The sequence below is a fragment of the Nelumbo lutea genome, chromosome 3, assembly GCF_056320005.1.
Source record: "Nelumbo lutea isolate HS-2025 chromosome 3, American lotus-T2T, whole genome shotgun sequence".
NCBI classification, from domain to species: domain Eukaryota; kingdom Viridiplantae; phylum Streptophyta; class Magnoliopsida; order Proteales; family Nelumbonaceae; genus Nelumbo; species Nelumbo lutea.
The window spans coordinates 84,410,481-84,428,737 of record NC_142686.1 but is presented as its reverse complement, the minus strand read 5'-3'; the positions used below and the strand labels follow the sequence as shown (position 1 = coordinate 84,428,737).

General features: G+C 42.5%; 1 non-coding gene across 1 annotated transcript; it reads right to left on the bottom strand.

Moving 5' to 3' along the window:
• Nucleotides 1-17,935: 17,935 nt before the first annotated feature.
• On the bottom strand, nucleotides 17,936-18,007 carry TRNAT-CGU (transfer RNA threonine (anticodon CGU)). The gene has a single exon. It is a non-coding gene; the product is annotated as a tRNA-Thr (tRNA).
• Between the last annotated feature and the right edge of the window lie 250 nt (nucleotides 18,008-18,257).

The following is an 18,257-nucleotide window of genomic DNA, read 5'->3' as shown; positions in this document are numbered from 1 at the left end:
AAATATTGTAACAAAATTATATAATAACTTTAAAATATTTATTAAAAACACAAAAAATAATTTTGTATTTTTATAGAATATATCACGAAATTATGTACTAACAATAAAAATTATCTTTTATGGATTATCAATTCAAATGTTTTTCAAATTATTAATAATATATAATAGTTTTCAATAAATAAATTTAAAATAACAAAAAATTTTAAATATTTATCATAACTAGATTTTAAATAGTTAAAATAACAGAATTATGTAATAAATTAAAAAAATTCTTCAAAGTAGAAAAATAATTATAACATAATATTGAAATTAATAATAATTTAATATATTACAAAAGTAATATGAATTTATGTAATAATAGAACAAATTATGATTTAATGGATAATTAAATACAATAAATAATTAATAATTCAAAATTTAATTATTTTACATATTATTTAACATAACCAAATATTTTAAATGACAAAATATTTAACATAACTAGATTTTAAATAATTAAAATAAAGAAATTATGTAATAAATGAAAAAAATCTAAATAGTAGAAAAGTAATTATAACATAATATTGAAATTAATATTAGTTTAATATTTTTACATAATATCGTAAATAACTAAATTCACTTACATCGAGTAATAATTCGAGAAAATAACTTTCAAAAACAATAATATCTATTAATAATAATTTTAAACTCTTAATCTATATTTATTATATAATTATATACTAAAATTAGTGTTTAGTATATATAACAAAAAACTTTCAACAATTATTGGAGACTAAGCTACTATTATTGAATTTGCTAAATTTAATTTATTGTATTTGATGTGGCACGATCCGAGCACTCCTAGCTGGCTGCTGACTAGCTCCTAGCTGGCTATGAATGACACCTAAGAGGAAAGAAGATGAAGGATTCCCGGAGGATTTGCCCGATGGGAATACTCCGAAGCTTAAGTTAGAACGCTGGGAGAGAAAGTAAAGAATGTAAAGAGGCTAAGTGTTTAGGTTGCGCTGGATCACTAAGTTCTCAAGATTAGCTCGAGAGCAAGTAAGTTTCAAATAAGATCTCAGATGTTCTAGAGAGAGAGAGAGCCCTTCCCTTTAACTAGGGAGCTCTTATATAGGCGTTCTTGTCAAATCGAGCATAACTGCCACTGGGCATCTGTCGCAGCTACCTGCCAGGGCTGCGCAGGTGACCGTTGCAGGGTACTGCCCAATCGGATGGGTGACACGTCCCCAGAGGATAGGCATGCCACCATCTGTCAAGAGATGTGGGTATAGTATGTTGAATGGGCAGGGACTGCACCGTTAGTCAGGAGACGTGGTGCAGTCTGACGGGTACGGTCTTATCAGATAGAAGCTTCCTTGAGAGCATCGCGTTGCTTATTTGCAAGTAACCTAGTAGCGAGCTACCTTGTCACACAACAAGCTATCTTATCGCGAGCTACTTCGTAGCGAGCTTCCAGGGGTACTTCGAGGTGACCCTCATCGGGGTTGCCTTTGGGGCAGTCTTTCTGCCTAAGTGTTGGAGCGAGCTGGTTACCCTAGCTCGCGAGTAGGGATAGTTTTGGAGTATTCCCTTTCGATAGCTTGGGGGACCTCGAGCTCGCGCTTGTAGCGAGCTCCCCCTATAGCGAGCTATGACGTAGTGAGCTGTCGTGCAGGCTTGTTACTTAGCCTTGTCAAGCTACGGTGCTGAGTTGTTGCTCATGCTGAGTCAGGTCCACGTGTCATTGTCTCAATGGGTCGGGTCAAATCATCCTCCATCAATTGCCCCCCACTACTCGGGCTAAGAGTGCTACCTTAGCGTGAGGAGTTCATGAAGTGGGACAGGTGGATTTGACTGAAGTTCAAACTTGATTGACTGCTCGCATTAAATGCGTGCATAGAAGTCAGGAGATTTTGGACGTTTCGAATGACGAGAAATGCACCAAAGTGGCTCTTAATTCAGGATGTCGTGCAGCCATCATTACCTCAATCCTGGGAGACGTGCAGCCAGTCACATTTCGGTTTCAGAAGATGTGCGATCAGCTTGACTGTGAACCGTCAGACCTGTCTCAATCAGGGCCATTGGTCTAGGGGCACAGTGGCTATAAATAGGAGGGCCCCCAAGCCTCATTTTCTTTCACGCTAACTTGCTGTCATCGGATTCTGAGGTCGTGCATCCATCTAGTCTGCCCGAGCTCTTCTATTCACAACGTTTCATCTTTCTAGTGAGTCATTCATTTTGTCAATCATGTCTGGGTATCTGTACCACATTTATACCCAGGACGGTGACCAAGACGATGACACCCCCTCGAGCTCGGGGGGAACTTGGGAGCAAGCTTCGGAGGCTCGGGAGGCCTTCGACGATGTGGCTTCTACCTCTTGGGGCAGAGAGCCCGACACCTTCGGTCCCTCCTCTATGACGATGGGGAGACTCAGATCTCTAGTCTGCCATTTTCACCTTCCTGGGGACCTTATCTACAGTCTCCCCTCTGGTAACTTTCCTTGGGAGCATGGTCCCAATGATATAGTAATTTTCTAGGAATAGCTCAAGGCTGCCCTGCGTCTTCCCCTACACCCCCTAATAGTGGAGGTGTTGAATCATTTTAACATCACCATTGACTAGCTCCATCCCAACACCATCCGTAATGTAGTTGGGACCATTTCCCTGTGCTATAAGTATTGCCTCCCCCTTGATCTCGATATCTTTTCTTCCATTCTCTGTATTAAGAATGCCACTCCCGGAATGCCTTTGAAAAGGCGTTCATATTACTTTTCTCCCCGTCGCGACTTTAAACTTCTGCACGACTTGCCAAACAGAGTTCCCGCTTGGAAGCGGGACTATTTTGTTGTCTGTAAACCCGAGGGGTGGCCCTTCCCAACTTCTTGGAGGAGTGCCATCTAGGACCCCGGGGCTGAGTTGGACTCTGAAACTCGAAAAACGCTATTGTCTTGGGCACCTGTAAGCCTTCTCCGTTCTAAGGATAGCGCGCGCTACAAGGAGGAGGAGTCGAGGGTGGCAGCAGAGAGGGAGTTGCTTCGCCAACAGGTCCGGGACTTGGAGTCTTCACTTCTAGACCAAACTCAGAACTTTGACTCCATGGCGGAGGTCGAGCGGGCTAAGGCAATTTGGGACTTCAAGGACTCCTAGGAATACCACGACCTCCAAGTGGAGTATGGATCAAGCTCATACACTCCGAATTCAAGCTCTGTCGCTGGTTGGTCTGAAAGAAGTTCTTTGGACTCAACCACGACAGCATCACCATGAAGGGCCTGGCTCCCGAAATGGCGGACCAGGTAGAGGAGGAGGAGCCTGACTCCCCAGAGGACGAGGACGAGGTGGAGGAGGTGGACCCATGAGGCTAGCGGCTCTGCTTTTCTGCTCTTTTGACTTATTTCTAGTGGTTCCCGGGTGCTAGAACCCAGTTTTCAAAAAATCTTCTTCTTGGGTAGTAGTGCCCTTCTTTACTTATTGTTGAACTTTCCCAAACTGTTTAGCTCGGTTTTTTTATTTATGAAGTGGTAATGAAAATTTTCTTTTTCTCTTCCAAGTATGATGTGCTCTTTTATTTTTTGCCAAAGCAATCTTATCACTTGAGCTATTAGAGCTACATGCCCCAAATAGGATTTTTCGGTAATCGTTATCCCGAGCTATCCCTTAGTGTTGTAGGCATCTTTATATATAACGCGAAGTAATTACCATGTCTGAACTGTATGTTTGTAGGTTGTACCTCATCTGGTCCAACCGATGTGTTGAGACGAGTTGTGCTTCGTAGGGTTCAGACCCGGGTTGCTTATGCCTTTGATGCTTCATACTTAGCCTTCGCTGGCGAAGCGACTAAGTCTTTCATCGTGCTGAGGTCTTGGTTAGCTTGGTGTTCTAGCCCTTAGGCTGAGGGGATGACTTATACTCTGCCCTTGGAGTTTTCCCATGCCATGGAGGCGACTGGGTCCCATTGCACCGAGGTCGTGTTAGCTCCGCATTTTGGCCCTTAGGCTTTGAGAGTGACGCATGGTCTACTCAGTAGTTCACCCATGCCATGGAGGCGACTGGGTCTTATTGTGCCGAAATCATGTTAGCTCGGCATTTTGGCCCTCAGGCTTTAGGAGTGACTCGTGGTCTACTCGATAGTTCGCCCATGCCATAGAAGCCCACAGAACACTGGGTAGCTCATCTGCCCATAGTCCCTTAGCTCGGTCTAACCGTGCCTTCAGCCCACGGAGGATAGCTCTGTTCGTGACCTCTGCTTGACCATTTTCTTGAGGGTGTGCGACCGAGGTGAAGTTCTCCTGGATCCCCATGTCTTGGCACCAGTTCTAGAATTTGATGTCCTCGAACTGCTTACCGTTATCAGAGATCAATACCCGAGGTAACCCAAAGCGGCACACTATGTTCTTCCGAAAAAAGTTATGGACGTTTCAGGTTGTGATCGTTATAAGAGGTTCGGCTTCTACCCACTTGGTGAAATAATCCACTGCTACCACTAGAAACTTCCTCTAGCCTGTTGCTGGTGGAAATGGTCCAAGTATATCGATGCCCCATTGCGTGAAAGGCCACGGGCTGGTGAGATACTTGAGATCAGCAGCGGGCTGACGGTGGATGTTGGCATACTTCTGGCACTTGTCACACTTTCTGATGAGCTCAATAGTGTCTGTTTTCATTGTCGGCCAGTAGTATCCCTATCGTAATGCTTTTTGGACGAGGGCCCTGCCCCCCAAGTGTCTGCCACACAATCCCTCATGAGTGTCATGGAGAACAAGCTCGACTTCGGAAGGTTGCAAGCAGCGTAGGTAGGGGAGCGTGTAGGATTTCAGGTACCGCCATTCATTTATCATAATGTATTTGGCCGCCTAATGCTCTACCCTTCTGGCAGCATTGCGATCTGCAGGGAGGGTCCCGTGTAGCAGGAAGCTCGTGAGTGGCTCAATCTAGCTCGGCTCTGCTTGAACGACAGGAGCGACCTCCTCTGCCCCCCTTGAGAATGTTAGGCTGAGGCAGGTTTTCTATTTACACAGTTCTCATGGTGTTATCACTAGTGCTAGCTAACCGGGACAGGGCGTTGGCCTCAACGTTCTCCAACCTGACTTGCTTGATGAAGTGTGACTGGAAGTTGAGTAGAGCCTCTCTTACTTTGGCTAAGTAGGCAATCATAGTCGGTTCGTGAGCTTCGTATTCTCTTGTAACTTGATTGACCATGAGCTGGGAATCACTACAGATGATAATGTGCTTGGCTTTCATTTCTTTGGCTAGAGCTAGCCCGACTCTCAACGCTTCGTACTTTGTTTCATTGTTGAATGCCGCGAACTCGAAGCGTAGTGCGTACTCCAGTTTTGTGCCACTTGGGTCGTGCAGAACTATTCCGACTCCACTGCCCTGTTGGTTCGAGGAGCCATCTACGTGAAGGATCCATGGCTCCTCATCCCAGTTTACACTTGGGCAATTAGGAGAGATGCCACACTAGCTGCTACCTCACGGTGCTCGAACTCAACCGGCCTGGGAGCTCTGGGCTCGCCCGAACTAGGGGCCTCGTGCTCAACCAGCTTGGGGACTTCAGAGCTGAAAGTGCACTCCACGACAAAGTCTGCTAATGCTTAGGCCTTGATAGCAGTTTGTGGCTTGTATTGGAGGTCATACTCGCTGAGCTCAATGGCCCACTTCGTCAGTTGACCAGAGATCTTGGGCTTGAGTAGGACTTGCCTCAGAGGTTTGTTGGTGAGGACGATAACAGTATGAGCTTGAAAGTATGGACAGAGCTTTCGGGCTGCAATAACCAGTGCATATGCTAGTTTTTCTATCTCTGGATACCTTGTCTCTGCTCCATGCAACACTTTACTAACATAGTAGATAGGTCATTGGAACCGATCTACTTCTTTTATTAGTACTGAGCTGACCACTTCATCACTTGACGAGAGGTACAACTCTAAAACATCGCCCTCTTCGGGCCGGGTTAAGACCGGTATGCTAGCAAGGTACTTTTTGAGCTCGCCAAATGCAAGCTAACCATCTTGGGTCCATTTAAACCCTTTGCTTTTAATTGCTTTAAAGAAAGGTAGGTAGCGATATGCCAACTTGGACATGAAGCGACTCAGGGCAGCTATTCGGCCGTTTAGCCTCTAAACCTCCTTCATTTTTCGGGGTGGTCTTATATCTAGGATGGCCTTTATTTTGTCCAGGTTGGCTTCAATGTCACACCAGTTAAAAATGTTTCCTAGGAATTTACCCGAGGTGACTCCAAAGACACTTATTAGGGCTTAGCTTCATATTGAATCTACACAGGATTTCAAAAACTAAATTTAAATCATGTATTAAATCACATGGGAACTAGGTTTGATGACCATGTCGTCTACATAACATTCTACTTTTTGGCCAATCAATGGCTCAAATAGTTTATTTACAAGTCTTTGAAAGGTCACCCTAGCATTTTTTAGCCCAAAGGGCATGACCTTGTAGTAGTACAGGCCAAGCTCGGTTATGAAGGCAATATTTTCTTCATCTGCCAGGTCCATCCTGATTTGATTGTAGCCCGAATAGGCATCTAGAAAGCTCAGCAACTCGTGCCCCGAGGTTGCATCCACAAAATGGTTGATTCTGGGGAGTGGGAAGCAGTCCTTTGGGCAAGCGTGGTTCAGGTCGGTGTAGTTGACGCACTTGCGCCATTTACCGTTAGCCTTTTTCACCAGAACGGGGTTGGCCACCTAGCTCGGGTAATGGACTTCCTTAATAAAATCGGCTGCAAGGAGTTATGATGCTAGGGTCTAACTACAGGATCAGTATTAAGCATATGAGTTATGATGCTAGGGTCTATGCCGAGCATTTCTGCCGCTGGGATGGAGACGGTCTCTTCTGTGGGTACAACTCACTCCTCGCTCTGCTTTGTAGGTCTTTCCAGTTCAAGGTCATCGGCCACCTTAGCTTTCCCTTTAAGGGCGATGACATAACACTTGCGAGACTCAAGCTGGTCACATCGTGCTATCCCGATTCTGAAGTCCATGGGGAACTTCATGCCCAAGTAGTAGATGGACACCACAGCCCGTAAGGCATGGGTAGTCGGCTGACCTACTATGGCGTTATACGGGGAGGGGTTGTGACCACTAAGAAGTCGTGGTTAAGCCTCACTATGCTTGGCCAAGTGCCGACCTCCATGGGTACTGTAATCCTTCCCAAGGGCCTAACTTCCTCTCCGCTGAAGCCTACCAGGGGAGTGTTCGCGGGCTTTAGGTCACATTCCTAGAGCCACAGTTGGTCGAAGGCTGCCTTGAAGAGGATGTCTATTGATTTGCTTGAGTCGACGAGAACGCGCCTGACTTCGAAGTCGTTGATCTTTACTTTTATGACGAGTGCGTCATCATGGGGATAATGGACTCCGCACTTGTCGTCTCCGGTGAAGAAGATGGGATCTTCCATTCTTGGCCGCTTAGGGGGTTCTGCTCTTCCCTGGCGGCTTTGCGAGCTAATGCACGAACTGCGGCTAAGGTGCAGCCCGCTACAATCGATCCTCCAACTATGACGTGGATGGTCCCCCAAACTGGTCTCTCTTCAGGGGGCTGCTTCTGCGGCTGTTCCGCTTGCCTACTGAACTTAGGAGCAACCCTAGTCTGCTCTCCTTGCCGACCTGTTTTATTATTATTATTATTTTGTACAAAATTTCTCAAATATCCGCGACGAATGAGTTCTTCTATCTCATCGCGGAGATTTTTACAACTTTTGGTGTTATGATTGTGATCTCTATGAAAGCTACAGTACAAATTTTTATTTCTAACATTAGGGTCCGCCTTCAGCCGTGGTGGCCACTTCACGTACGGAGTGTCCTTGATCACCACGAGGATCTTGACTTGCTTTGCATTGAGGGGTGTATAGTCCCTTTCTGCTGTTGGAGCTTAGAAAGGTTGACTTGGCTTTGCCCCCCGAGCTTGGTCCTTCTTCTTCCTGCTGTCGCTCTGAGCTGGGGGCTCTGGTTCCCTCTTCCTTTTCTCAAGGGTCTGCTCGCCCTTCTGGTTTATTTCCTCCTCCGTCCCTATGAACCGATTTGCGATCTTAAGGAACTTGGTCACGGTCTTGGGTTGATTGACGACTATGTGCCACTTAAACTCTTTGTGGGTGATACCTCACTTGGTTGCGGTAAGGTGAACTGTGGGATCCAGGTTGGGTATCTGTAAACAAGTGTTGTTGAACCGCTTGATGTAACTCCAAATGGACTCCCCTTCCTTTTGAACTATGCTGAGGAGGCTTTCTTGAGTTCTCGAGCACCTTTTGCTGGTGACGAAGTGGGAGGTGAAAAGTTGCATGAACTGCGCCCAACTTGTTATCGAGTCAGGCGCGAGGATACGGTACCATGTATGGGCTACCCCTTTGAAGGTAGTGGAAAAGGCCACACACGTGCAGGAGTCACTGGCTCTTGCCAGGTGCATCTGGGACTGGAAGGCGTCCACATGATCATTTGGATTGAAGGATCCATCATACTTATCAAGTGGAGGGAGTTTGAAGTCCCTTGGCATGGGGACAACAAGGAGTTCTAGAGATAATGGGGAAGAAACTGAGAGGAGAGGGGTAGCTTTCACTTCACCTGAGCATACCTCTTCTTCTCCTTTGAGCTTAGGAGAGACTTAGGTAGCAGTTCAGCGAGCTCACCGGCGTCTTCGCTGCTGCTTTGCTGGCTCGGTGTTGGTGCTTGATGCTTCAGTGTCGCCAAGATGGACGGGCTCATACTGCTGGTGGTGTCTTTGAACTGAAAGGCCCTGCCTATAGTCTACGGCCAGAGCCTCAAATGGATTCTCTGTGAGCGAGAGCTCGAACCGCGAAGGCCGGGGCGATACGGGCTTGGTTGGCTGGGAGGCCCTCGACCTATCCATAGGTTGTGAGGCGGGGGTGGCCGGCCTCTCCTTCTGGCTATGGGAAGAGGCTTGGCTCTTTGTGGGATCCTGGGCCTGAGAGGCCTCTCCTCGATGAGGTCGTTCACTCTGATGGGAGGGCTTGGTCTGCTTTGTGGCCGGATGCCGAGGGGGAAGCGACGGATGGGCCTGAGGCAAAGTAGGAAACTGCTGCTGATACTGGTATTGAGAAACATGGTGCAGCACTTGTTGTTGTTAGAGTTGGAATTGTTGAAATTGTTGCATTTGAGCTTGCATGGCTCGCATGCATTAAGTGCTCCAATTGGTTCGGATTGGCAACCGAGGGTTCAGCAAAGGTTGCTCCAACTGTGGAAGGGAGTGGAGCGACCGCGGGTGCCACTGTGAGAGGCACGTTCAAACTGGGAACTCTGTCCACGGAGAGGGGGATGGTGAACTGCCCAATACAGATAGTAGAAAGTTGGGGTTGCTCCCCAGAGGCATTCTGGCTGGCACCACGTCCAACGTTGATGGAGGAAGCCATGAAAGCTGAGTTTTCAGAAAAGGAAATTGTAAAAGCTTAGAGGAAGGCTTCTTGAAGCGTTTCCCACAGATGACGCCAAATGATGCGGCACGATCCGGGCACTCCTATCTGGCTGCTGACTAGCTCCTAGCTGGCAACGGACGACACCTGAGATGAAGAAGATGAAGGATTCCTAGGGGATTTGCTCGGCGGGAATACTCCGAAGCTTAAGTTAGAATGCTGGGGGAGAAAGTAAAGAGTGTAAAGAGGCTAAGAGTGTAGGTCGCGCTGGATCACTAAGTTCTCAAGATTAGCTTGAGAGCAAGTAAGATTCAAATGAGATCTCAGATGTTCTAGAGAGAGAGAGCCCTTCCCTTTAACTAGGGAGCTCTTATATAGGCGTTCTTGTCAAATTGGGCGTAACCGCCACTGGGTTTCTATCGCAGCCGTTAACTGCTAGGGCTGCACAGGTGACTGTTGCAAGGTACTACCCAATTGGATGGGTGACACATCCTGGGAGGACAGGCACGCCACCATCTATCAAGAGACGTGGGTACAGTCTGTTGAATGGGTAGGGACTGCGCCGTTAGTCAGGAGATTGTTAGACATTTTTGTATGCCCTTAGCTTCAATCAAGATGATGTACTTTATGAGTTTTTTGTAAATGAATAAAAGTGCATATTTGATTCATGTTCCCTTGGTATGTTTCTGTGTAATACCCTTAAACTGGACACTTAATGAGATTCGTGTTAGTTTAGAATGTTCATAGCAAATGGGTCGGTCTGGGGAGACCTATCCTGACAAAGCTGACACTATGGTGCCACCAAGTCGGTTGGGATGGCCTGTCTTAGCTACCAGGGTGAGACCCTAGGCACATACAGTGTAGGATTAATTGAATCTTTGAACTGGACCAGATTTCCAGTATTGCCATGGACTTTGGAGATTGATGGGAAAAACTGGAAAGTTACACCCGACCCCTAGACTCGATTATGATACTGCATTGGGTGTCGGATTAGGCTGTTTTTGATGTACCAATCAGTACTTAGCGGGGGTCAAAACCTGGGTATGTTGGGACAGTCTGAGAATTCATCTGAGTGGATGATCATAGTGACAAGATCAGCCCCTTTGTCAGACAAAGGTAATGATCGGGGATGCACTCTCACTAATGGAAACCAAGACTGCTGGTAGCTGATTTCAATCGTTGAGATTTGTTTTGCAAAATATATTTTATATGAGATATAAAAGTATATATATTATGGTTTTGAAATATATGCAAGAAGGTTTTAATTCCCGGGATCCATATAAGCAGAGAGTGCAACACTGTTCCTTACAGCCGAGGGAGAGGTCCTCTCTTGTCAGGCAGTGTATGATCATTATGGGCTGAGAGGTTAAGTGTAAGATCATTGAGGATAATACCTGATGGGCTAATCTTTCATCTGTCCACAGTCCCTGGGTGTTGCAAGGTGGCTTGGCCCAGGGATCACTTAGGGTAAGTGTTGGGCCCATAGAGCTCATGAGATGGGTTTCAGGGGGTGCACTGTCCATAACAGTGTATTCGGCCAGGCCTTGTAACAAAGGCTGGGCCAAACCCATGTGGCTGATGTGTAGATCAATGTTAGGGTCCCACACCATACAAGGAAGCCCAATTGGGCAGTAGTTTGGAAGGCTAAATGAATACATAACCTTAAATGGTTCTTAAGCCCATTTCGAACTGGGCTAATTTGATTAGTCACTTAAAGGGGCGAATTCTAAGATGGATCAGCTGATAGGATTGGGCCCAGACCCTATCCACTTAGAGAGTCCAAGATCTAAATAAGATTTAGATCTGGAAACCTCCTAATTAGATTAGGAGATGGCTGATCTGATTTGCAGATAAGATAAGGGTTATTAAAGGGACTTCTTATCCAGATATGATTTGGATTAGTAACTCCTAATGGGATTAGGAGCTGATCCCTTTAAGTATAAAAGAAGGAGGGGCGGCAACCTTTAGACATGCAACACAACTCCTGTCTTCAGAGTTGAAATCACAAGAAGAGAGAATTCTGCACCCTGCGAATACTCTCTTGCTGCCTCCTTCCTGCAGCCGCTGCCTCCAGCAGTTCGATCTCCTACTCTACAGGAGTAATCAAGATTTGATCTTGATAACAATCTTTTGGAGAAAAGATTGATTGGAGCTGTATTCACAAGCCACCCAGTTGATTCTTGCGAAGGGTCAAGTTCTTTTGGAAGAACAATGCTGATTCTACTCCACCCTGCACTGCGCCATCTTTAGTGGGAGTATATTTTGGATCCTTCCTTGGGCGTGAACACCTCCATTGGGAGATACTGTTTCTCTATATCAGGTATAATCCCTCCCTACTCTTTTTGGTTCAGATCTGGTTAAGTTTATGGTTCAAGAATGACCATTGAAAATATGATTTTCTAAATAGGGAATGCGATTCCCAGTTGAAGGGAGAAAAAAATTTTGAAATTCGCCTCCTTATTCCGCAATCTTTGGGCATCTATGTGATGGATATCCTATCCCTTTAGAGATGTGGTGCAGCTGACGGGTACGGTCTTGTCAGATAGAAGCTTCCTTGAGAGCATCGCGTTGCTTAGTCACGAGCTACCTTGTAGTGAGCTACCCTGTCACGCAACAAGCTATCGTATCGTGAGCTACTTTGTAGCGATCTTCTAGGGGTACTTCAAGGTGACCCTCATCGGGGTTGCCTTTGGGGCAGTCTTTCTGCCTAAGTGTTGGAGCGAGCTGGTTACCCTAGTTTGCGAGTTGGGATAGTTTTGGAGTATTCCCTTTCGGTAGCTCGGGGGACCTCGAGCTCGCGCTTGTAGCGAGCTCCCCCTATAGCGAGCTATCTTGCAAGCTCGTTACTTAGTCTCAGTTAGGCTGCGGTGCTGAGCTGTTGCTCGTGCTGAGTCAGGTCCACGTGTCATTGTCTCAAGGGGTCGGGTCAAATCATCATCCATCAGTAGTTATTGTATTTATTGTATTTTTGTTATAACTTATTGGTTAATTAATATTTTTTAGAGATTAAACTATTATTTGAGATTATACTATTTATTGACTAAGTTAATATATTTTTAGTACTTATTGTATATTTGTAATTGTTGTAATTGTTGTAATTATTGTATTTTTCATTATCAAAATATTTTTAATAAATGTGTATTTTTGCTATAAGTTTTTAATAATTATTGGAGATTAAACTATTGTTATTTATCGGAGATAAGATTATTAATTTAGCTAAAATTATGAGTATTCATGAGTTGGTTCGGACTGGTTGTAGGTTATTTGGCCAACCAAATTGACCTGGACAGGTTGGGTAGTTGGTTAGCTGAAGCCGACTGACATTTAGTGAAAACCGACCCACTCAAGTTGTATCAGTTTAGGTCGGTTTTCACAAAAGGTCAGCCGGTTCAAAAAGATTTAAACTTAAAAATTAAATTAAATTTTAAAAATTACAGTGCAATTGTAGGTACATGGTGGTCACTTGGACCATCAGAACAAAGGATGTGTCAAACAAATACTATGTGAATGCTTGTAATGAGTCCATAACTCATCACACATTTGTGATGATCTCATAGCCAAAATAGGTTGCGATTAACTTTGGACCCGCACGGACTTGCGATGAGTTTAAATCCATCACAAAACTGTGATGAGCTTCGGACTTGTACGGACTTGTGATGAGTTTAATGTCATCACATAATCACAATGAGTGCAGACTCATCGCATATCAGAAATAAATAATAGAAAAACAAGTGTCATTAAATAAAAAGCATGACAGGACACCCCATGAGCCTAATGAGGGTATGCAAGATAAATAATGACGTCACCCATACCATGACTTTTTAAAAGGGTCACAAAAAGAAGTAGCACACGTGTTTTATGAGAATCCTCATACAAAGGGAAGTTCATCCTTGAGATATCTTATAAGACACGTGGCAAAACCCTAACAGTGTTTCTTAACAATTGACTCCAAATCCAAGATTCTCTTTTCTAATGGGAACCAAACACTTTTGACTCCTTTTGGGACCTCGAGATCCCTCTTTATAAATAGTGGTCTAATTCATAACGAGATAATCATTCTGTCACCTCATTTTCCCTAGCCTTTAGCCTACCTCTCGCACTCAACTTTCCTTTGTCCTTCAAGGAGACTCCCGCAGCCTAGACACATCACTCACAACAATTATTAAAAAATGAATTTAAAAATTAGATTTATAAAATGAAACATCTTAGATTAAGAAATATGGGAAATTTCTCACTTTTTCATATTAAAAATTACATTTAAAATATAAAATATTAATATATATATCCATGGTTAGGTCGTTCGATTTTGGCCAGTTTACAAATGGACAAATTGAAACTGATCCAACTTGGTCGAATTGGGAATTTTTTGAACCAAATCCGACATAAAATACGAAAAAACCGACCAACTCAGGTCGAGTTGATGAATAAACCTAACTGAAATTAATTATTATTATTTTTGTATTATAAAACATTCATTAAAAGTAGTATACAAAATATGAACAATTATTAATTATTTAAAAAGTTAAAAATATAAAACAATTGTATACTTTTATGTGTTTCTATTAGCGTCATTTACTAGAATAGACCTTATAGTTTTACATATTTACTTAAACCTACCTTATAGTTTTCATTTTACTAAAATATCCCATATATTTTATTTACTTAATCAACCTTTCATTAAAGAGTGTTTATTCTGCCATTAGGCCCATGATTTTTTATACAACAAAAATACCTTTAAGAATTTTTTATACAAAAAACAAAATTGGCCAAATATAGCCAATAGAGTGGTTGCTTGTGACTTATTAAGGGCAAAATGGTATTTTTATTTCTATTTTCTTTTAATTAAAATTATTTAAATGAACACTAGGGTCAACACTATCATTTTTCACTATCATCTAATGGAAGATTGATTAAATTTGTTGTAAATTATAAATGGTGTTTCAGTAAAATGTCATCTATAGGGTATATTTTTAGTAAATCCATAAAATTATAAGAGTATTTCAGTAAATGACCATTTTTATTATTTATCTTTTACTTAATAAATCCCGTGCGTTGCACAGGTCCCCGCTAGTAGTAGTAGTAGTACTAATAATAACAATAATAAATGTAATTTAAAATTTCTGCACTTGCATATTTAGTACAAGTACTTAAGTTATTTTTTAGTCATATTGTTATTTTTATTAATTTTCAATTTATATCTTAACTATGATATATCTAAAATTCAAATAATTAATATGAAAAAATTTTCATATGTAGAATGCAAATACTTAATTACTAGTAAATAACAAATGCTCAAATCCGTGAGTTCAGAAAATAAAATTTATCTTTGGACAAAATTACCCTTTTCTTCCTTCTGAAGATTTCTGGGTTATGTTTCACCATTATCATCAATCAAGAGCGTCCTTTGACCTCCCCCATTTGTCGGCCTTAAAGTTGTTAGAACGGCATGGCTTTGCTTCCCAATTCCCATCTGAGTAGAGAATAAAGGGGCGAGTCATCTGAGATCAGAGGAAGGGAAGATCCCGCACTCACCAGCCCAAGGTCCCTGCTCCGTTCCGCTGCCACAACTATCCATCGTGATGCACCTCCAGACACTAGTCATCTGTCTTTGAAGCCAAGCTGCTAATGCTGAAAAGAGTTAAGAAGATTTTCTTTTTTATTTGTCTTCAGTCTTATATAATTCTTCAATTCCTGGGTACTATTTTGTGTTCTTCCTTTTTATCCCCCACTAGTTCACCAATACATTGCAAGTTTTTAGCAAAAGAAAGAGAAAACCCACCAAGAGATCTACTATTTCGAGTGTTCAATCGACATCTTGGGATCCAGTGGTGAGCTTGAATCTGGCTTTACGATTTGATGGCGAAGAAATAAAAACGTCAATCCATAGAACAGATTCCATGTCTCTCAAGCTCCTTCAAAAGGCCCTCAAATCCAAGCTTTCAAGGGAAAATATGAGAAATAGTGAAGAAATCTAGAGAGAGAAAGCAATGGAGAACATTAAAATGCTGACAAAGGGACAAGGATGCAAATATTGAATTTTTATATCAAAACCATGAGGCGTCCATGAATGAGACAGAAAATAAAAAGACGAAAATCATCGGAGGGTGATTTTAAGCTTTAGTTGCCAGTGATGGTGATGAGTATGATCCAGAAAACTTTGATGATGGATAACTGGCGCCAATTTTTCAATGCACAAAAAGAAACGAAGATGAGAGGGGCAATTTTGTCCAAAAAGAATATTTGTTTCTTGCGCTCACTGGTTTGAACTTTGAAGTTTGAACAGTTTTTTGAAAACATCACCGATTTTGTCAATTAATTAAACTCTTTTAATTTTTGGATAAATTTCTTAAATTGCTTTTAGCGGCGACGACTATTGTGTTGTAATACCTCATCACCTGCTAGTATGTTCAAACCCTAGTATCTCATCACCGACTGAACCAGAGATACAGCGGTGAGGGGAGGTGGGGAGCTTACAATCGAACAAATCGAATAGGGATTTCTCTCTTCTTCGCCTTCTTTGCAATCGAGCAAACCGAATAGGGATTTCTTTCTCTTCTTTGCCTTCTTTGCAATCAAACAAAACCAAACCAACTCTTCTAGGCTCTATCTTTCTATCTCCTCTTATTCGTCTTCTCCACAATCGAACAAATTGAATATATATGGCTCTCTCTTCTCTTCTTTGTCTTTTATGCAATTGAACCCATGGCTTTAAAAAATGACTCGAAAATGGAATCGTTAGGGCCACCGGTTTTTGGGTCAATAATTCGACCATTTGGTTCAAACAATCCATTCCGACAAAAAGATAAAAAAATAAAAAAATAAAAAAAATAATTAAAAAACAAAAAAATCATCAAAAACCATTGAATTGGTCGACGATTCAACCACTTATATCAACGGGTCATTGATTGATTCAACAGTTTTTTACTAGAGACTGAGTTTAGGATAAAACGAAACCAATTGCCTAGATGGTTTCTGAGCCGAATGGTCCAATCATCTAAGTCAACGACGATTTAAAAACAATGATCGAACCCATGTCCCCTGTCCCAAAGCGAACCCTCTTTCTTTGTCTTCTTTGCAATCAAAGCCCTATGTAAAGCAAACCCCTATCCCCTATCCTAAAGTTTTTACTTCTTTCTTATGCTCGAATCCAATAGCAAGACCATCAAGACAAGGGGCTCAGCGTTGAAGATGTTGATCGCCGCTACAACTCCTAGCAACGACAACGTCTCAAATCCAAGACCTTGACCGTGGAGTGACAACGTCTCTCTCTCTCTTCCTACTTCCTTCCCATTGTTGAATATGCCAATCAATTACAAGTTCTGTAGGGTTAAAGCGAGAGGGATCAGGCAACTTTTGGGGGCGGTGTGATTTTGTTTGTGGTTCTCCTTTTCGGACACAAGCAGCAACGACTGTTGTGTTGTAATACCTCATCACCTGCTACTATGTTCAAACCCTAGTATCTCATCACCGACTGAACTAGAGATACAATGGTGAGGGGAGGTGGGGAGCTTACAATCGAGCAAACCGAATAGGGATTTCTCTCTTCTTCGCCTTCTTTGCAATCGAGAAAACTGAATAGGGATTTCTCTCTCTTCTTCGCCTTCTTTGCAATCAAACAAAACCAAACCAACTCTTCTAGGCTCTATCTTTCTCTCTCCTCTTATTCATCTTCTCCACAATCGAACAAATCGAACATATATGGCTCTCTCTCCTCTTCTTTGTCTTTTATGCAATTGAACCCATGGCTTTAAAAAATGACCTGAAAATGGAATCGTTATAGCCACCGATTTTTAAGTCAACAATTTGATCGTCTGGTTCAAATAAATAACCCATTTTGATAAAAAAAAAAGTAAAAAAAAATAATAATTAAAAAACAAAAAATCTGCCGAAAACCATTGAACTGGTCGACGATTCAACCACCTATGTCAACGAATCATTGGCTGATTCAATAGTTTTTTGCTAGGGACCGGGTTTAGGATAAAATGGAACCGGTTGCCTAGATGATTTCCGGGCCAAATGGTCCGACCATCTAGGTCAATGACAGTTCAAAAACAATGATCGAACCCATGTCCCCTCTCCCAAAGCAAACCCTCTTTCTTTGTCTTCTTTGCAATCAAAGCCCTATCGTAAAATGAACCGCTATTGAAGATGTTGACCGCCGCTACTAACTCCTAGCAACGGCAATGTCTCAAATCCAAGACCTTGACCGTGGAGTGACAACGTCTCTTTCTCATTGTACAAGTTCTATAGGATTAAAGCGAGAGGGATCGTGCAACTTTTGGGGGCGGTGTGATTTTGTTGGTGGTTTCCTTTTTTGGACACAAGTGGCAGAGACTAACACTAATAAGGCTTAGGAAACTCTAGAATAAGAACAAAGGAGCTTAGAACTTCGGTAAAGCATCAAAAACCTGGAAGAAGAACGGAGAAGATTCAAATTTGATTTGAGGGCAAAATGGACATTTCAACCCTTCCGTCAGGATAGCCTTGATAGCATTAGTCAATTTTCAATGGGTAATTTTTTTTTTTCTAAAATTCTGTTTTTTTCTGAACATAGGGTTGGAAGTTGAAACCAATCAACATAAAGCCGAGCTCCCAGCGAGGATTGAACTCGCGACCTTTCACTTACGAAGCGAATGCACTACCACTATGCTATGGAAGCTTGCTGCAATAGAATTAATTGTAAGTATTCAAATGTGATACCGTAGTAAGTGATGGTTTTGATGAAAATTATTTTTACGAATTACCAATCTAACATAAATGACGATTTTTTTTCTTTAAGATCCCCCAAGTCATTGACAATTACGGCTGAACTTTCATTTACAATGAATAGCAACCTGTACTATCCGATCAATAACAATCATCTCTTGAACTTTTATTTGAAACAATTATTTTTCCTAATTTTTATATTG